The 21,204-nt window shown below is 43.6% G+C and overlaps 1 protein-coding gene across 15 annotated transcripts in view; it reads right to left on the bottom strand.

Moving 5' to 3' along the window:
* The window catches only part of LOC139264436 (zinc finger protein 385D-like), a 1,282,821-nt gene that overhangs the window by 528,660 nt on the left and 732,957 nt on the right, over positions 1–21,204 (bottom strand). The window lies entirely within an intron of this gene.

Genomic DNA, 21,204 nt, shown 5'->3' with positions numbered 1-21,204 from the left:
TGCATGCACAGGACTGTAAAAAAAATGCTGGTCAATTTCCAAGAGATAATAAAATTGAAATATGATTTTTTTTTACCACAACACATGGCTCAAATGTGAGACAACAATTTGGCCAGCTGACTTCACTTTGTTTTTCTTCCCCTCCTAGTGATTCTGATTAGTATAAATAAAACATAATGCTTATTGTGACAGTATAACTGCATTCACAATCGCAATAATACTTGTTTTAGTCGGAACATGCACTCGTCAAAACATGTATGCTGTATGTTCAGACACATGGCTCGTTGAGTACAGATTGGAAGTACATTTTTGTGGGGCAGAGGGAAGAGAAGGCAGTTACATTTTTTTTAGAAATATTCATGTTACCAAAGGATCACTAGTTCTATTTGTTCACTCTGTTCACTCTGAGGTCAAGTATAGAAATGTTTGGAAGTGAGGTCAAGCTAAGTGTCTTCTGCCCAGCAACCTCCCTGCTGCACTAGTATCACATTTCCATTTCCCACACCACACATTCTTGTGGCCTCTCTGAATAAGGCTGCCAATTAAATATCGGTTAGTGCTGAATTATAGTCAGTTTGGTGCTGTGTACTCATATCTCCTAACAATTGGGTTGAGGCTGCCCAATCTCATTTAACTGAGAATCCTTCCAGCTGGCACACGGAACAGACTTTGATCCATCAGTCTGAGCTGGATTTGAATCAAGATGCCAGAGGTCAAAGACAGTGTTCTAACCCTCTGAGTCACTCACTTCCCTATGGAAATAACATTGGAATGTTTTAATGTCTGCAATATTATAAAGGTTTATCTAGCATTAATATATCAAATTTTAAATTCCCCGCTAAGACTGTGAAGTTTTCAGTCAACAAACTTATCTGGAATAGGCCCCCTCCTATTTCTCATCTATATGTTGCCCCTTGGCGACATTATCCAGAAACACAGCATCAGTTTCCACATGTACGCTGATGACATCCAGTTCTACCTCACTACCACGACCCCTCCACGGTCTCGAAATTGTCAGACTGCTTGTTCGACATCCAGTTCTGGATGAGCAGAAATTTTCTCCAATTGAATATTGGGAAGACCAAAGCCATTGTTTTTGATCCCTGCCACAAACTCCGTTCCCTAGCCACTGATGCCATCCCTCTCCCCAACTTCTGTCTGAGGCTGAACCAGACTGTTCACAACCTTGGTATCATATTTGACCCTGAAATGAGCTTACGTCCACATATCTAAGACCGTCTATTTCCACTTCCGTAACATCGCCTGTCTCCGGCTTTGCCTCAGCTCATCTGCTGCTGAAACCCTCATCAATGCTTTTGTTATTTCTAGATTTGACTATTCCAAACACTCCTGGCTGGCCTCCCACATTCTACCCTACATAAACTAGAGGTGATCCAAAACTCGGCTGCCCGTCCCACTCGCAGCAAGTCCCACTCACTCATCACCCCTGTGCTCGCTGACCTACATTGGCTTCCGGTTAAGCGACGCCTCGATTTCCAAATTCTCATCCTTATTCTCAAATCCCTCCTTGGCCTTGCCCCTCCTTAGCTCTGTAATCTCCTCCAGCCCCACAACCCCCCCTGAGATGCCTGCGCTCCTCTAATTCTGCCCTCTTGAGCCTCCCTGATTATAATCGATCAACCATTGGTGGCCCTGCCTTCTGTTGCCAAGGCCCCACGCTCTGGAACTCCCTGCCTAAACCTCTCCACCTCTCTTTCCTCCTTCAAGTTGCTCTTTAAAACATACCTCTTTGACCAAGCTTTTGGTCACCTGCGCTAATTTCTATTTATGCTGCTTGGTGTCAAATTTTTTCTCATAATACTCCTGTGAAGTGTTTTGGGATGTTACTACGTTAAAGGCGCTATATATATATACAAGTTGTTGCTGTTGAATGTCAGTATTATCTTTATCTTCTGATACACTTACATCTGGCCTTATCCCTTTATTGCTGCTTCTGGTAAAGTTGTTCGATATGCAGCTGGTAGAAGGTGTGGGAAGATGAGTCAACTTCTGATTTTTCCTGTAAGGAAGGCCCTGGTAATGGATATTTAATTTTGGCACCAGTAAAAGTTATACATTTTTGTGGGCAAGGGAGTAGCAAGGAATAAATGTTAACTTTTAGCGCCTCTCCCCTCTGATGTCTGCAAAAGAAAGTTACAGAAAGGTCTCATTTCACTTCCAGGATTGTTTCTCAGAACAGTGAAGGCCAAATAGGAGCAGGCTAAATGAATTCTTGATCTGAGCACATTGAGTAAATTTCTTGTGGCTTGAAGACTCGACATGACAGTTTTCCATGGGGTTGCTTTTGATCCAAATGAGCAGAAAAGGCATGCCTTGCAATTGTTTTAACTTGTTAGACTTTTTTTGGTGGGGAGTACTTCAGCTGAGAATTACTTCTGCCAAGAGCACAGTTTCCCTTTTAATGCAGTAGACTGGGAATGTTCACTAAATAGCAACTGTCTTCCTGCTCTTCCAGCATATGTTCCTTCTGGTCATTTGTCAAAGCTATCTCTTAAAACTTCTGTGAATCCTCTATTCTATCCCTTTTGTATCTTTATGGTACATTGCTAGCTCTCCTAAAAGAAAGCTGACTTCTCTAGCTCAGCTTTCTTCTCCAATAATGACCTTGGCAAAGAACATCTCTCCATTGCTTCTTCCTGTTCTACCACTATGACTGACATTGATTTCTGTCCCAGCCATGTCTGTCCAATCCCCCACTCTCTGGATTTAAGCGAGACCATTAAAGAAAAAGGAAAGATGTTTATCTTTCACGTCCTCAGAATGTACCAAAGCATATTACAATAAAGTATTTTTGATGTGTAGTCACTGTTGTAATGTAGGAAAAGCAGCAGGCAATTTGCTTGCAGCAATCTCCCATAAATAGCAATGAAATAAATGGCCAGATCATCTGCTTTATTTGGTTGAGGGATAAATGTTGGACGGGACACCGGGAGAACTTCCCTGCTCTTCTTCAAAATATGCCGTAGGATATTTTATGTCCACCTGAGAGGGCCAATGGGGCCTTGGTTTAACATCCCATCCGGACAACGGTGCCTCTGACATTGCAATACACCCTCAGTACTGCACAGAAGTGTTAGCCTAGATTATGTGCTCAAGTCTCTAGAGTGAAGCTTCAGTCTATAACCCTCTAACTCAGAGGCAAGCATGCCACTGCTGAGCCAAGGCTGACATCTTCGTCTTGAATTTAAGATTGTTGGTCCTGATGATATCCTTCTTATTATCCTCAACATGTGTGCCTCCAAACTAAATTCCGCCCAATGCTGTCTTTTTAGTTTCTTATTTCCTTCTCCTTGGAAATGTATTTATGTTCATCCCATCCCTAAGAAAGGTGATCCTACTGACCAGCCGCGATTTTGCCACATGCGACAAGTTCGATGCGGCCTGGGTTGGCGGCATGTGGTAAGCCCGCTCCTGACTCGAGCCCGCTCTCTGTCTCGAATCTTCAGATGATGGGGCTTGTTAAGAACTCCCTGCGGACTTCCCAACCAATTAAGAGGAACCCAGTCTGATTACGTTATTTGATGACGTGTCATCAGCTGGTTTCCTTAAAGGGGCCATATGCACATTGCTTTAGATAGTCCTTCTGTCAGTGTTCTGCAGCATTGAGGTGCTGCAAACACTGACAAGCATTGCAAAAAAATTGCACAGCTGCACCGAGGCTCTCCCATCACTCCCTACATATGCTTATGGAGGGAGTCACAGCACCTAGGGAGGTCCTGTTCCCCTCGAATGGGCAGAAGGGACCTCCCCAGGATACCAATGCAGCCTGGTTGCACATTGCACAGGAGGGCACAAGCAGGGATGTTGTTAGGAGGACTGGTGGTGCAAACCTTTCAATGGTCTCAGTGGATCACGAAACATTACAGAAAAGCCACACTTAACCTCATCCTGTTGTTCCACTAATCATATCCCCATCACTCTGCCTTCCCTACTCTACCCCTGCACATCCTTACTCACACCAACTTACCTTGCACCTCCACCCATCCCTCTCTCTATCTACATTATCAGTTCCCCATTTCACTAGCCACCCCTCACACTCACTCTCATCCTTGTCCAATCATACCAACTAACAACACACAAGGATAGGCACTTGGGTCCGTTAGCCAATGTTCATGTATAGTTAATGTTGATGTGTTGTCAAACATTTAAATCTTTATTTTCAGCACTTTCCGTTCTTGGACAGATTTTTGGGCACGTTTGGAAGTGGCTTAGTGAGTTGTAGTGAATGGTGAGACATAAGGGTACCCCCAAAATGGTGATGAGTGTGAAAGGAATGGGTTGGGCATTGTAGGGATGCTTTATGGAGCTGGTGTGGGGTGGTGTTAACCTGGTGCACCATGTGGCAGTCAGGATGTACAGCACGAAGTGAAGTAAATGTGGTCATAGTGAGGCCATCACTCGCCTCCCAGGCAGCAATGTGGTCTGGTGCTGATGTCCTGTGCAGCATCAGTTGATTGCGGAGAAGCTTGATGTTGTTGTTGGTGGTGCTGGCGTGTTTAGTGAGGTTGGTGTTGGGGCTGATCGTGGTGGATTCTAAGGACCAAGGTGAGAGTTTTTGAAGGGCACTGATGCTGCTGGAATAGATGGCAGATGAGATTGAGATGACAGAAGCACCCTGTCAATGGTGAGAGAAGTTGCTCCAAGGAGGTGACAGTGAATAGAGAGTTAACTGCAAACACTTCCAAACAGCATACAGGTCAAACGTCTCTTCCAAAACCTTAAGGCTTCAGCTTCTGACATTGGAAAGTAAACAGCTGTGAAATGGTAGCTTTTGTATCACTTCTGCAGGTGTCAACTAGCCAAAGCAATAGGGAGTCACTGAGAAACCGACTCCACTTACCTGGCGTGTTCTCCGAGGCACGGTAAACCCATCAAACCCGGTAAAATTGTAAGTGCCTGCTTTTTAGCCTTTTAACAAGTATTTAAGTACCTTTTAATAATGTTAATTACCTGTCCCGCTGTTGGGTCTGCTATCTAAACGCAGATCTGACAGGTCAGAAACTCACATGGAGGCGGGTTCAGAGCGGGAACCCGATCCACTGCCAATCAGGAATATTTTGACAGTGGGTCCACACTCTGTGAAGATAGCGGCCCTCATTTCAACTATTGCTAGTTTCTAAAGCTGCGTAAGCTGTTCTTACCCGAACTTATTCATCATTTTGAAAACTAACACATAATAATTAATATAATTTTCAGCATGGCTACCCTACTGGTGATCTTCTTGTCTATGCCACACACCTCTGAAATGTACTCATCAAAGGTTTGGTAATTCATTTGTCATAGTTTTTGACCTCTCCAAAGCATGTAACAGGGTCTGGCACTATGAACTTCTAAACAAGTTACCAGCATATAAACTTTCACCAAAATTATGTTTGTGGTCATTTAATTTCAGTTTAAATCTGAAGTTGATGGCTTATTCTCTGACTCTTATTACATTAATTTTGAGGCCTCTCAGCAACTATAGCTCAGTTTTGAGAAGAAACAAAATGGCATTGAGCATAACTCTAGTGGATATCCTGATATATCCACCTGTATGCGAGGCACTAGTCTAGGCATAGCTGGGGATGGATGTCTTTCAGTTCCACTGCTCTAATGCCTCTTTATATGGCATAGTTGTACAGCACACAGCACACAATGATCAGATTGGGAATCTTAGCAGGACTTTATATTAGGTTTCTCCCTGTCCTCGTATCTGAAGTGCAGCTTTAAGATGCTTAATGTGTGTTTAGAGATGAACCTAATGATTTCAAGGGATTTATTCTAGTTACACTCTGCTGATGTTTGTGGCTGTCTGAAAAGAGTCATGAGCCAGTTCTCAAGATGGTAGCCTTGGCCCAATTAGAGCCACCATTATGGCTTGAATAATCCTGGCACTGTGGACTGCATTCAAATGGCGGCATCATCTTGGCTACCTGGGAAGTTGGTACTCACTTGCAAGATCCTGTGTTGCTGATCACAGACACATTTTGATGGAATATAAGCCCTTGTTGTTCAGGAACGCATAGGAATTGTAAGCAGGAGTGTTGTCAATGATACCATAGATTTTAGGGAACCCAGTCATGTAAACAAGAATGTACTGCCCTACCATTCTGATGCAGGTTGTCCATGCAGAAAGTGGTGAGATTGCTTATCCTACTAAATAGTGCCGATTACATATGTTAACTTCAAATTGTTTGATGTTGCTGATGTTCCCTGTGGCAGCTTGCAATGAGCCAGAGGCACAACAGTTCAAGGCTATGGTTACAATGACAGCCACCGGCAGTACTGGCCCTGTGGTGGAATTTGGTTAGACATCAGTTTCCAGGAGGCAGCACAACTTTGTCAATGCTTCTCGAGTGAGCCGAGGCCTATAAAGACACTTTTCTTCACGTAGGTGTGCTTCTGTCCACATACATGGGCTCACTTGCCAAGGCATAACTCCTTTCCTCCTGCTCTTCTCCTTCTTCCAATAGGAATCCCATTATTTTTGTTATTTAGAAGGCCCACATTAAAAAAGATATTTCCAGCAATTATAAATATTTGCCCAAATCCTTCAAAAATAACTTTGAACAAATGAGTTACCAAAATAACCTGAAACAGAAATCTTAATTAAAATTGTTGATTTAACAATGCAAGAATCGCAGAAAATTCCATGTGTGGTTAATTCATTCCAGTGCTGTGATAAAGTCTGTTTTTATCAATAACTTTGTCTGCTGCTTTATGCCACTCCCACCCCAGAAATGATTGTATGGTGCATTGTGGGAAGAGCCCTAGTGACTAGGTTCTTTGCAGGTTTTCACGAGCCATCATCACCCGATGGTGATCAGAAAATATAATATATCATTTTGTGCAGCAAGCCCACTTGCTAGATGCGGCATGTTTGCATGCACAGCAAGCTCAAAATTGGGCCAATGTATTCAGGCCTGTGTGCAGCAAATTATGGCCAATCAATTCATATGAGCTAAACTGAGTGGCCATAATATGCTGTATACACCTGACTGTTTTATTAAAGAAACATGCTATTGCTTCTATTGGTGATTATGCAGCATTGCAGCACTATATAGAACTGTCTATAAGTACAAGTTATTTTGTATGAGCTGTTGTGCTTTGTGGTAATATCTGAAGCCTTAAGTGTGCCTTATATATTAGCTTAAATTTTACTGTGAAGGTTGGGGGTCAATGAATAGCATCCTGGATAGCCAAGAACAGCCTGTTGTAAAGATCTGCCAGAAATTGGCCAAATTGAGCACCTATGTGTATATATAAAACAGGAATTCTAACAATATGTTTTTTTTGTAGCTTAGACTTAAAATTATTGTAAAAAGCATATTGTGATAATATGATGAGGACACTATGGGCCGTTAATGCAATAGCTCGATGTCCATTCAGCTGAATTGCATTGGGCACTGGCTCCTTGTATTATCGAGTACAGAGGCCCGAGGCCTGCTCTGCAACCACTGCATTCTTATGGGCTCAAAGCACTGTTCGGGCTCCAAACACTGCAAAAACTGTGCATTGGGATCACTAAAGAACCAGTATGTATTTTAATCAAGTCAAAGTTCTGGTTGGAGTGCTCTAGTTGCTCAGTGTAAATATTTTTTTAAGTTTCTTGGGCGGTCCTAACCTAACACTAGGGCTATCCAGCCTACCTTATCATTGGGCACAAATTCTGATGTTGATCGGGCATGGTCTCCTTTCCATTCCCTCAAAAAGTTCTTCCAACTTTTAAGTGCCAACCACCATTTATGTGCGGATGGCACAGGAGATCCTTGACCTTGGCGCACTCCCAGCGTATCATGCTACCTATTGGAGATGTTGCCAAATTATAATAAACTGCTCATACATTTCTGGGTCGGTCAGATATTTTGGGATGCCATAATCAATACCACATGATTGGCAATATAGGGGCCAATAATGTGGTCCCAGCTCAACGCAGTTAGGTCAGCAGCTCCAAAGTTCAGAGTGCCTCAAAGCTGCGGTTCTACTAGTGCTGCACTGGGACAACATTATAGGCCTCTATATTGCCAATCATATAATTCACACACCTCTGTTGTCCATTAATAAATGCTGGTAACAAAAATTTTAAAAATTAGTAAAATGCACATTGCATGAAGTGAAAACAGGACCGAAATTGCCCCTTTCCGAAAGGCCCATTAGCGCATCCAGGAGGCGGTAACGGAGCGATAGGGCTTTTTGCCCGGGGGCAGGCGGTGGAAGCAACCTGCCCAGAATTGCCCCGGGATGCTGTGAGCAAAAACAGCGTTGTGCTGCGCCCTGTAATTTTCGGCCCGGGTGGCGTCACATATGGCGATGACATCATCACCGTGCGCGCCGACCCCTTATTGCCCCACACCTACCCCTTTATGTCACACAAGGAAATTGCCCTGTGGGAGCAAGGTTGGCATGGGGCAATGCCACCAACAGCTTTGCAGGTCGTAAAGTTGTGGTATCTGGCGGACCCTGACTGCCCTTAAATGGGAGGGTCTTGTGCTGCGGCCATCATTTTTTTTTGTCAGCCGACTGTTGCAGTCAGCCTCACAATAGTGGCCGCAAGTTCAGCTGGGTCGCCAACAGGCAGCCTCTTGGATGTTGCGCCGCTGGCCCAGCCAAAACCCTCCCTGGTGGCCCAATGGGTGCCATGGAGCTGGCTCCATGGTGCACAGTGCCCTCCCCTTTAAGAGAACGGGAGGGATGATGTAACGCGTCACGTCCGCGTCTTACTGACGTCATCAGCGCCGCACTGACTAACAGTGTCCCGCTCCTGCCTCTCTTCTGCCCAGATGATTTTTTTAAGTTAATGTGCCCAATTCCGGGGCTCTTACATCTGTGTACCGCCGGGTGTAAAAAAATGACTTAATTCAAATTAGCACCCCAAACTGAGCGCAAGGCAATTTCGGCTCCGTAGTCTCTGAGAAAAGGATGACATTCTTAAGCACTATATAATTCTAACACAGAGGATCCTATGATGGTTCATCCAGTAAAATAATTGAGCCAATTAGTTGTGAACATCTAAGAGCTTAAGCAAACACGTTTTGATTCAGATTCTGGCATAGTCCCACAGTTACTAGGATATTTACCAGAATAATTGTGCTCTGTTAACAAATCACAGTCCCAATATATCATTGACATATAGAAAGCTTGAAAATACTGACTCAAAAGCAGCTGCCACGCAGAAAGTCAGCACGTTCCCTACAACATGTCCACTTGCGTTACTGAATACAGTATGCTTACTGCAGACCTAACATTCTCTGTCAAGTAGGTCACACCATCTTGTAAGTAAATAGAAAACCACCTGCCTGGTCACCCTTATAATCTAGCTTTCATTTCACAAGTAAAAAAGGCGATACAGCTTACGCAGACGTTCCTCATGGGTGAAATAAAAGATAAACTATCACGGGTTGTATAACACTGCGTGAAATTGGGTGAACTCAATCTCATGCTGCCAGTTCTGTCTTTTAAAAAAAACTGTTCTTATTCTTTTTTCAGAGAATTGAAGGAATACTATGCAAAGAACTGACAAATAACACATCAACCAGTGAAAAATACATCCCACTAATGCAAGACTTTTGACTTCAAGAAAAACAGAACCAAACATGAAATGCTGTTTGACATGGTGAATCCACTTGATCAGTTTGATTCAGTAAAGGTGATTTATTAAAAAGCGTAGAGTTAGATTTTAATGCTGATTCTCTGTCATGAACTTATGTCAGAGCCATGTTTTGTAATGTGAATACAACGCCTTGCTATGTCAAATTGTACACTGTGCTGCCAAGCATAATTGATTTTTATACCACGTCGAATTCAATTGCTCTTTATATCATCATTAATGTCAATGCACAGTGCAAAAATAAGGTTTAACCCAAAGTGCACTGAACTCAAAACATTTAGCTCTCGAAAAATGCCTCTCCAAAGCCCACAGTAGTAGATTTACAAACAGTTTTGCCAATAGAACTGTTGTTACAGTACAACCATAAATTCCTGTCACTGATGGCAAGCACCAATTTCCCCTAATCTTCATTTTGCCAGATAGAAGAATCCAAAGCTACCATTATCATAAGGTCCTTGTGCAAGTTCATCTACATTGTGACTGTTGATGTATCGGTATATGTTTTCTTTTTTCTCATTGATTGGTTATTTAAGTCTTTGTGGTAGAAATTCACCTTCAGCAATAGCGCAAAAGTGATGGTACCTCATCTCTTCTATGTCCCACTCAACCAATTAAGACACTGATATATGCAAGAATCCATTGACAATGGATACATTTCTAACTTTATTTCACTCAGAAATAGGGAGGAGGTAGAGAAACAAAAATAGTGGACTGAAAATATGCATTTGGATAATGAGGAAAACAATGCGGGGCGGACATTCAAAATTGCAAGAACAGTTTCTGCTTTGCCTTTAGTTTAATTGTATTCATGTGGTGGAGCCATGGTAAAGAATCTGAAAGGGAGGGAGCACAGCAAAAACAGGCAAAAATTGGGGATAAGAAAAGTCAGGGACTGAACACACAGCACACTGGATAAATAGAATTAGAGAACAGCAAAAAAAAAACAGAGAAAATAATGCAGAAATTGCTGAAGCAGACATAAAACAAGCCTTCAAAGATAGAGTAAACATTATAGAAACTGTAGAAAGACAGCAACTTGCACTCGCAAAAAAGGTGAAATGATACAGAAGTTGTGGAAATAGGGAAAGGGAGGAGAAAATATGGAAACCACAGATAAAATGAAGAAATGATTAGGAAAATGTAATGTCTGTAGCTCCACACTGTGGACGCCTGTGTTACTGCAGCTAGTGCTGTTTAATAAAGAGCAGGTCACCTGACCAGCAGGTCAGAAGATTCCAGAACCTGCAGTCATCTTACAGGTTGTATGTTCTGTGCTCTTCAAAGATATGACATTTGGCAACAAGAATGGGATGTAATCGGATAATACAAAGCTGAAATTTTTGTTGGTGAAGGATTCAGCCAGCCGACAGAGAGACTTTGAGAGCTTCTCTGTTTTTGGAAACAGCTATAAATCCGAGGTAAATTACGAGCACAATTGGTTCAACTGCTAGAGTCAAAATGGCTGCCCCTATGCGAGTTATGGGGCATTCGGGGGCATTTCAACGCGACCGTGAAAGTTTGAGAGCATATGTGGATTGGCTAGAAATGTGGTTAACTGCAAATAATATCATCGAAATCGCCGGTCATGAAGACAATAACCTAATAACCGGACGGTGTTGGAATGAAAAAGAGCTATATTCTTAACTGAGGGCGGGCCTGAGTTGTATGAAACGCTGATAAATTTGCTTGTGCCTGACAAGCCAAAGGATACAATGCTGAAACAGATTCTATTACAGCCCCGTTCCGTTAGAAAATTCTGAAAGTTATCGTTTCGGAATACGAAATCAGAAGGCTGAAGAAAATATCAGTGAGTACATTGTAGCATTAAAAAAGCTATCTATTCACTGTAACTTCGGAGACTTTCAGAACCGAGCATTGCAAGACCACTTTGTTTGTGGGATGAAAAATTATGCGATCAGAAGAAAGTTATTGACGACGCCTAACTTGACTTTTGATTTAGCTTGTCAGACAGCTAGGTCGATGAGCATGGCCGACCAATATTCCCAAGAATTTCATACTAATTTCAGTCATTAGACAACCGAGGTGAATAAGCCTGCAGGTTCACAGTAAAAGGCGGTGGGACCCCAAAGTCTCAGAAACTGGAAATGGTAACAGAGCATTGATGTCCTGCTATTGGTGCCTGGGACAACACATTGCTCAAAGTTGTCCATATGTGAAGGCAGAGTGTTTTGTCTGCAGGAAAACTGGCCATCTTGCGAATGTATGCCAACTGAAGGGTAAACCAGCTTTCAAAGCTATGAGTAAAAATCCCCAGAGACTACATAGCATGCAAGAACAACAACAGGACGAGGAGATGTTAGAGTTAAATGTCATCAGGAGCACGAGGTTAACGGACGGCGATTCGAAAAGTATCATAATCCACATAGATGCAGCAGGATTCAAGATACCCATGGAAATCGACACTGGTGCATCCGTGAGTGTAATATCGGAGTCACTATACCTCGACAAATTGGGGAATTCCCATTGGAGAAAGCCAAGATAGAGCTGCGAGGCTACTCAGGAGAGAACATTCCAGTGGTAGGTTGTATCACCGTACCGGTGAAATACAAGGATCAAGTTCAGAGCTTGCCTCTAATAGTAGTGGCGGAGACAAGCCTGCCTTACTGTGAAGAAATTGGTTAGGATCACTGAAACTGGATTTTTCGTGTTGAAACGAGATTTGCATCAAAGGATGATGTCATCAAGAAATATCTGAAGGTGTTCTGCAAAACGGGCAGTCCGATCCAAGGCTTCAAGGCGAGTGTCAGGGTACAGAAGGATGCTAGATCGGTTTACTACAAGCCACGTTCCGTACCATATGCACTCAAGGAGAAAGTTGAGCAAGAACTCAAAAGACTAGAGACTGAGAACATTATTTCTAAGATAGATCTATGTAATTGGGCTACACCCATTGTTGTTATACCTAAGTCCGATGGTGAGGTAAGATTGTGTGGTGATTCTAACGTAACTGTAAACCAGGTTCTAGAGGGTAATGTCCCCAATACATTGCCAAATATAGATTTGTTCACAATACTGACAGGGGATCAGATTTTCTCAAAGTTGGATCTTACGAATGCCTAGTTACAGCTTGAACTAGAAGAGGAGTCCCAAATCATGCTTGACTATAAATACCCATCTCGGCCTATAGCAATTTAATAGGCTACCATTTGGAGAGTCTTCCACCCCAGCCATATTCCAAGGGGTAATGAACCAAATTTTGCAAAGTATTGAAGGGGTAGTATGTTATTTAGATGACATACTAATTTCAGCACCAAATAGGCAAATTCATAATAACATATTGAATGAAGTCATCAAACGGCCAGAGAAGCACAGAGTACGAGTGTCTGCTCGCAATTGTGAGTTATTTCAAAACTCAGTTGAGTGCTTAGGGTACATCCAACCAAGGAAAAACTGGATGAAATCAGAATGTCACTGAACTTCGATCATTTTTGTTTCCTTTCAACTATTATATGAAATTCCTACCAAATTTGGCTACAGCATTACATCCACTGAGTGAACTATTGAAAAAACAGATCCATTGGAAGTGGTCAGAATAATGCGATACAGCATTCAAGGAGTATAAAAGCAACTTGGTAGAGAGCACCATGTTAGTACACTATGACGTATCTCAGGAGATCAAGCTAGCATGTGATGCCTTTCCGTATGGAGTTGGGGCAGTAATCTGTCATCTATTACGTAGTGGGGAGGAAAGACCAATTGCTTTTGCTTCACGCACTCTCAGTGACAGTGAGCGTACTTAAACGCAAATCAAAAGGGAAGCTTTGGCATTCATTTTTGGGGTCAAGAAATTCCACAAATACTTGTATGGTCGTAAGTGGACCATAAGCCCCTGACAGCAATCCTCCATCCAAAGTCCCCAGTTCCAACATTAGCTGCAACCCGAATGCAGAGATGGTTTTTGATTTTTTTCAGCATATACATATGATATTGAATACAGATGATCAGCTGATCACCATAATGCTGATGCTATGTCTAGATTGCCTTCTCCATCACAAGTTACACCCGATAGGGAAGAGGTGTTCTATTTTTCATACATTGATGATCTGCCAGTCACAGCTGAAGAGATTGGTAGAGCAACCAAATGTGACCCAGTGATGTCAAAGGTGCATGATTATATTGCAAACGGATGGCCAAACCAAGTAACAGACAAAGATATTGATCCATTCTTCATTCGTAGGAATGAATTATCAGTCGATAAAGATTGTGTCATGTGGAGTGCAAGAGTGGTTATACCAAATAAATTCAGGTCCAAATTATAAGGAGACCTCCATGACCAGCACCTGGGAATGTGCTTGACCAAGAGTTTTGCACGCAGTTACTTATGGTGGCCAGGTCTTGATAAAGATATAGAGTACATTGTAAGTCAGTGTACGACATGTCAATTGGCAAGCAAGCAACCATCATCAGTACCATTATAGCCATGGAAATGGCCGCCCAGGGTGTGGCAAAGGCAAGATATTGATTTTGCTGCGCTAGAAGGACAGCAATTGTTCATTGTAATTGATAGCCATTCCAAGTGGATCAAGGTGTTTCCAACATGGAAAATAAGTAAAACATTCGACATTTTGCGAAGATTATATTCTTCATTTGGCTTCCCAGAAGAAATTGTTTTGAATAATAGACCACAATTTCGTTCAGAAGAATTTGCACAGTTCATGAACAAAAATGGTGTGAAACATACCAAGGTTCCACCGTATCACCCTATTTTGAATGGTGCAGCAGAGCGCATTGTACAAATTGTAAAACGTGCCCTCATCAAACAAATGTTGGATCCAAATCCAAAGAAACGATAGTCGTCATTGGATCACAAACTGGCTAATTTTCTAATTACGTATCGTAATATTCCTCACACAACTACTGGTAGAACACCAGCAGAGTTGTTTCTCAAACGACAGTCACAAACCAGATTCTCGTTGTTAAAACCAAATTTGGCACAGTCCGTAGAAGAGACACAATTAAGACAGAAAGAGAATCATGATAGAGGTAGAGTAAAAGAGAGAAGTGTGAAATTAAACCAGAAGGTGAGAATGAAGAACCTTCACCATAAATGGATAAAGTGGTTACTAGGAAGAGTGGTGAAGATATGTGGTCCTCACACATATTTGGTCAAGATGTTTGATAATGGACAGGTTAGGTTTATTCACATTGATCATATTTTACCCACAGACATGGGAGTAGTTGAAGGTGGGAGTGATTCAATTATTTCTGACTCATCAGATAGTTTTGATACACCAGTAGCATATCCTACATCCAATGTCAGGAAACAAAGTCAGAATTTAAGTCTGAGTCCGAATCAGGAAAACAAACAGTCTGAAGTTAGAGAGAGTTCAAATGGAAATCAAGGGCATCCCTTGGAGGAAAACTTCCCTCAGGCTCAGCCTCGAATGAGTTTAAATATGATACCATGTTTGGAAGGTTCTGTTCGAGAATGAAGGTATCCTCTTCGAAACAGAAAACAAGTGGTTAAGCTTGATTTGTAAATATGGCAAAATAAGTCCATATCTTTTGTTATGTATAAGCAGGCAAGTTATGTATGATGATTGGTTGTTATAATAACTTCTTCATTAAGGAGGGAGAAGTGTAATGTCAGTAGCTCCACAATGTGCACGCCTGTGTTACTGCAGCTAGTGCTGTTTCATAAAGACCAGGTCACCTGACCAGCAGGTCAGATGATTCCAAAACCTGCAGCCATCTTACAGGCTGTGTGTTGTGTGTTCTCTGAAGATATGACAGAAAATGCTATGGAAAACTAAAAATAACACAACCAGAATGGGTAATTCAGAAATCACCTGTTGCTTGATTGGAAGGGTATGAGCTAAAAGTTGTGTTGCACAAAATGTCATATGTTTATGTCATATGATACATTGTTGAGCAATAACATTTATATATTTTAGATTATTTTAGTGACTATCTGTCATTAAATAACTTAATATATGGCAACACTGATATCAGCAGTGCTAGGCCCTTGGAACTGGGGAAGAAGGGAGGGAGAAAGGAGAGGAGAAATGAGGCGGCGAAAGGGGAGAAGGAGAGGGGGAAGGTAGAGAGGGAGAATGACTGGTTGGGTGGTAGTTTGAGGGGGTGGGCAGCAGTGAATTGTGTGATAAAGAGACCTTATTGGGGGAAGAGGAGGAAAGTGAGAGATACAGACAAACCATGCTGAGTTGAGGTTCAAGTATGATAAGTTGACATTGCCATTGAAGTTTATTTTGTAATGTGTTTTGATTAGTTAAGATCATTAAATCTCTTTTCTTTAAGTGCTGTCACAATGTTACACGAAGAATACAAATACGAAAAGCAGAAGAAGAGTGAAGCTAAAGGAGAGAAATCCTGGAAGAACACCAACATTATTGAAGTAAAGACAGGAGTGATGAATAAAAGGCTTGAATATTGGCCTCAAATATCCACGGGGATTCCAGTCGTCTCTCACCATAACTCAGGCAGGAGATCAGCTAAACCTGTTAGAGAATGGAATAGACCGGTTGTGCTGGGTTTTTGATGTTTCTGAATATTTTCTAGCATGCCCTGTAAGGGCAAGAACCACAGTCCTCTCCTTCAAGGAAAATGTCATCAGTAGGGCAGAGATAGGTGTGGGGACTCCAGGCTCTGTCGGGATCTGGTATAGTGCTAGTGGCTGGTATGCTAAGTGAGATGAGGCATATCAGTCTCCAAATGGGTGATAGTGAGCCCCACTGTGGGAGAGGGGTTCAAACCAGAGAAACAGTATGAGCTTTGAAAGAATGCCCTGAATATCTTTTTGAAAACAAAATTGTCTCCCTTACACAAGGGCACCAATGGAAGATTGCATGGTATTTGTGAAAACCCCTCTCTCACAGGCAGCTAGACACCAGGTTTTACAGCTCCATGGGGCAGGTAGATGCCAGAGATACACCCACAGTGGTGTTTGTGCCTACTTGCCCCTCCCAGTGACCCTGAAACCTCTGCTGGAGGACACAATTCCAGGAAAACTATTAGGAACATTTTCTAATCAGAAACTCAAGAAGCCCGTCACCATCCAGGGCAAAGCAGCCTGCTTGAATGGCACCCCATCCACCACCTTAAACATTCATTCCCTCCACCACTGATGCACCATGCCTGCAGTGTGTACCATCTCCAAGATGCAATGCAGCAACTCGCCAGGGCTTCTGCGACAGCATCTCCAAAACCCACAACCTCTATCGCCTAGTTACCACCTAGAATAAAGACAGCAGGTGCATGGGAACACCACCACTTCCAAGTTCCCCTCCAAGACACACATCATCCTGACTTGGAAATATATCACTGTTCCTTTATCGTCTTTGGGTCAATATCCTGGAAATCACTATCTAACAGCATTGTGGTAGTTCCTTCACCACATGGATTGCAGCAGTTCAAGAAGGCAGCTCACCACCACCTTCACAAGAACAATTAGGGATGGGCAATAAATGCTGGCCTTGCTAGCGACACCTATTTCCCATGAATGAATAAAAATAACTTTTTGGAAATGAATGTTTGGTGAAGAAGCATAAATCTTCTGAAAAAGATTTAATCTTTTCAGAAGTTTTATATTTTGGTCTTCAGTGTATAAACTTAACCCCTAGCCTGATGTAACAGCCTGCTTTTTAACTGTAACTAAGCCTGTGGTATTCAATTTCCCTCCTTGTTTAGCTATTATAGGTATAATGATTTGTACTGTATTCATTTTGTTCAGAAGATTGTATTTTGTGCTAGTAGCCACGGTGAAAGTGTAGAAGAAATTGCAAGATGGAAAATTATTCAAAGCTAGAATTGAAAGAGCATTCTGGAAAAAGCAGGCGACTAATGCTGGACAGTAGAGGACTGTATGGATACATTTATGCATTATAGGTCAGGTAAATGAAAACTTTCATGTTATAAACAATGGCACTGAATTTCACAGAGACCTGTCGTAACTCCAAGTTACTGATTGTATATCCACGTTTGCTGATGACTGTAAGTTAGGAGGGACAGTAAGTAGTGCAGATCGGAACAGGGACTTGTAAAGGGAAATAGATTAAGTGAGTGGGAAAAACCGTGGCAAATTGAGTTCATTGTGGACAAATGTGAGGTCATCCAATTTGGACCAAAGAAAGATAACTCAGAGTATCTTCTAAATGGTGAGAAACTAAGAACTGTAGGTGTTGTGTATCTGTAAAGTATGCACTTCCATGTTCTACCACCAGGGAGTGCATCCCCTGCAGTCCCAAGGGATCCCAGCATCCCTTGGGAACACTGTAAATAAGCCGGTTCCTCACTCTGGAGTGTCTTAATAAAGACTGAGGTCACTGTTACTTTAACCTCCCTGTGTGCAGCCTCATCTGTGTTAGGAAGACAATAACTGACGACGAGGATATGAATCCAACACAAAGATGCAGTAAACTGTGGGCATCCCAAAGAAGTTCTCAGAGGGTAAGGACTGGGAAGCCTATGTCGAATGCCTAGACCAGTACTTTGTAGCCAATGAGCTGGATGGAGAAGGAAGCGCTGCAAAAAGGAGAGCGGTCCTCCTCACGGTCTGCGGGGCACCGACCTACAGCCTCATGAAGAATCTTCTGGCTCCGGTGAAACCCACAGCTAAATCCTATGAGGAGCTGTGTACACTGGTTCGGGAGCATCTTAACCGGAGGGAGAGCGTGCTGATGGCGAGGTATCGGTTCTACATGTGCCAGCGATCTGAAAGTCAAGAAGTGGCAAGTTACGTCATCGAGCTAAGGCGACTTGCAGGACAATATGAGTTTGATGGCTACCTGGAGCAAATGCTCAGAGACGTTTCTGTACTGGGCATTGGCCACGAGACCATCCTACGAAAACTTTTGACTGCAGAGACACCGACCCTCAGTAAAGCCATTGCGATAGCAGACGTTTATGTTCACCAGCGATAACACCAAACAAATCTCTCAGCACACAAGTACTAGCAATGTTCATAAATTAACTGGAACTGTGTTTGCGAGCAGAAATGTACAGGGCAGAATCCACGAGTCTGCAACTGCCAGCAGGCCTCAGGTGACCCAGATGATTCAGAGTCTGCAACAAAGGATGAATGCAAGGCAATTCACACCTTGTTGGCATTGTGGAGGCTTCCATTCAGCCTATTCATGCCGCTTCAAAGGGTATGTTTGAAAGAGCTGGGGAACAATGGGGCACCTCCAACGAGCTTGCAGACGAGCTGCAAACTCTGCAAAACCTGCTAACCACCACGTGGCAGAGGAAGATCGGTCCATGGTGGATCAAAGCAATTTCGAGCCTCAGAGAGAGGAGGCAGATGCTGAAGTACACGGGGTGCACGAAATGTCCACCAATAATGCTAAATGTAAAATTGAATGGCTTACCCGTGGCCATGGAACTGGACACTGGTGCTAGCCAATCCATCATGAGTAAAAATATGTTTGAGAGACTGTGGTGCAACAAGGCACTCAGACCAGCCCTGAGTCCCATCCACACGAAACTGAGAACGTACACCAAAGAGCTTATCACTGTCCGGGACAGCGCCATGGTCAAGGCCACCTACAAGGGCACGGTGCACGAACGGCCACTCTGGATTGTCCCGGGCAATGGCCCTACACTGCTTGGAAGGAGCTGGCTGGGCAAAATCCGCTGGAACTGGGATGACATCTGAGCGCTATCACATGTCGATGAGGCCTCATGTACCCAGGTTATAACAAATTTCCTTCCCTTTTTGAGCCAGGCATTGAAAACTTTTCCGGGGCGAAGGTGTGGATCCACTTGGTCCCAGAGGCACGACCCATTCACCACAAGGCGCGAGCGGTACCTCACATGATGAGGGAGAGAATGGAAATTGAGCTGGACAGGCTGCAACGTGAGGGCATAATCTCCTCAGTTAAATTCAGTGAGTGGGCCAGCCCGATTGTTCCAGTACTCAAAAGTGATGGCACGGTCAGGATTTGCGGAGATTATAAAGAAACTATTAATCATTTCTCGCGACAGGACCCATACCCGCTATCAAAGGCAGACAACCTATTTGCGACGCTGGCAGGAGGCAAGACGTTCACCAAGCTTGACCTGACTTCGGCCTACATGACGCAGGAGCTGGAGGAGTATTCGAAGGGCCTCACTTGCATCAACACGCACAAGGAACTGTTCATCTACAACAGATGCCCGTTTGGAATTCGGTCGGCTGCAGCGATCATCTGGAGAAACATGGAGAGCCTACTCCAGTTGGTCCCGCGCATGGTGGTTTTTCAGGACGACATATTGGTCATGGGTCAGGACACCGTCGAGCACCTACAAAACCTGGAGGAGGTCCTCTAGCAACTGGATCGCATAGGGCTGCGGCTGAAGAGGTCGAAATGTGTCTCCATGGCAACAGAAGTGGAGTTTTTGGAGAGAAAGATCGCGGCGGAAGGCATTCGGCCCACAGACGCCAAGACAGAGGCTATCAGGAACGCGCCCAGGCCACAGAACGTCACGGAGCTGCGGTCATTCCTGGGACTCCTCAACTATTTTGGTAACTTCCTACCGGGGTTAAGCACCCTCTTCGAGCCCCGACATGTGTTATTGCGTAAAGGTGAGAACTGGGTATGGGGAAAAAAAACATGTAATTGCTTTTGAGAAAGCCAGAAACATTTTATGCTCCCACAAGCTGCTTGTATTGTATAACCCGTGTAAAAGACTTGTGCTAGCATGTGATGTGCCGTCGTACGGAGTCGGGTGTGTATTACAACAAGCTAACACTGCGGGGAAGTTGAACCTGTCGCCTATGCTTCCAGGAGCTTGTCTAAGGCCAAGAGGGCCTACAGCATGATTGAGAAAGAGGCATTAGCGTGTGTGTTTGGGGAAAAAAAATGCATCAGTACCTGTTTGGTCTCAAATTTGAGCTGGAAACCGATCACAAGCCCCTCATATCCCTGTTGGCTGAAAACAAGGGGATAAATACTAATGCCTCAGCTCGCATACAAAGGTGGGCACTCGCGCTATCAGCGTATAACTATACCATCTGCCACAGGCCAGGCACCGAGAAATGTGCGGATGTTTCAGTCGGCTACCATTGCCCAGCACGGGGGTGGAAATGGCGCAGCCTGCAAACTTCTTGATGGTGGCGCAGCCCGCAGTCTTGTTGATGGTCATGGAAGCATTTGAAAATGATAAATCATCTGTCATGGCCCACCAGATTAGGACTTGGACCAGCCAAGGTCCTCTGCTGTCCCTAGTAAAAAACTGTGTACTGCATGGGAGCTGGGCCAGCATCCCCGTTGAAATGCAAGATCTAATCAAGCCATTCCAGCAGCGAAAGGACGAGCTGTCCATTCAGGCAGACTGCCTGTTGTGGAGTAACCGCGTAGTGCTACCCAAAAAGGGCAGGGAGACGTTCATCTCGGATCTCCACAGCACACACCTGGATATAGTAATGATGAAATCGATAGCCAGATCCCACGTGTGGTGGCCCGGTGTCGACTCTGACTTAGAGTCCTGTGTATGGGAATGCAGTGTGTGTGCTCAGTTGAGCAACGCGCCCAGAGAGGCACCACTAAGTTTGTGGTCCTGATCATGGTCGAGGATCCATGTTGACTAGGCGGGCCCGTTTCTCGGTAAAATGTTCCTGGTGGTGGTGGATGCTTTTT

Source organism: Pristiophorus japonicus, chromosome 5 (genome assembly GCF_044704955.1).
Source record: "Pristiophorus japonicus isolate sPriJap1 chromosome 5, sPriJap1.hap1, whole genome shotgun sequence".
NCBI classification, from domain to species: Eukaryota; Metazoa; Chordata; class Chondrichthyes; family Pristiophoridae; genus Pristiophorus; species Pristiophorus japonicus.
The sequence above is the reverse complement of the archived record's forward strand: the minus strand, read 5'-3'. Positions and strand labels throughout refer to the sequence as shown.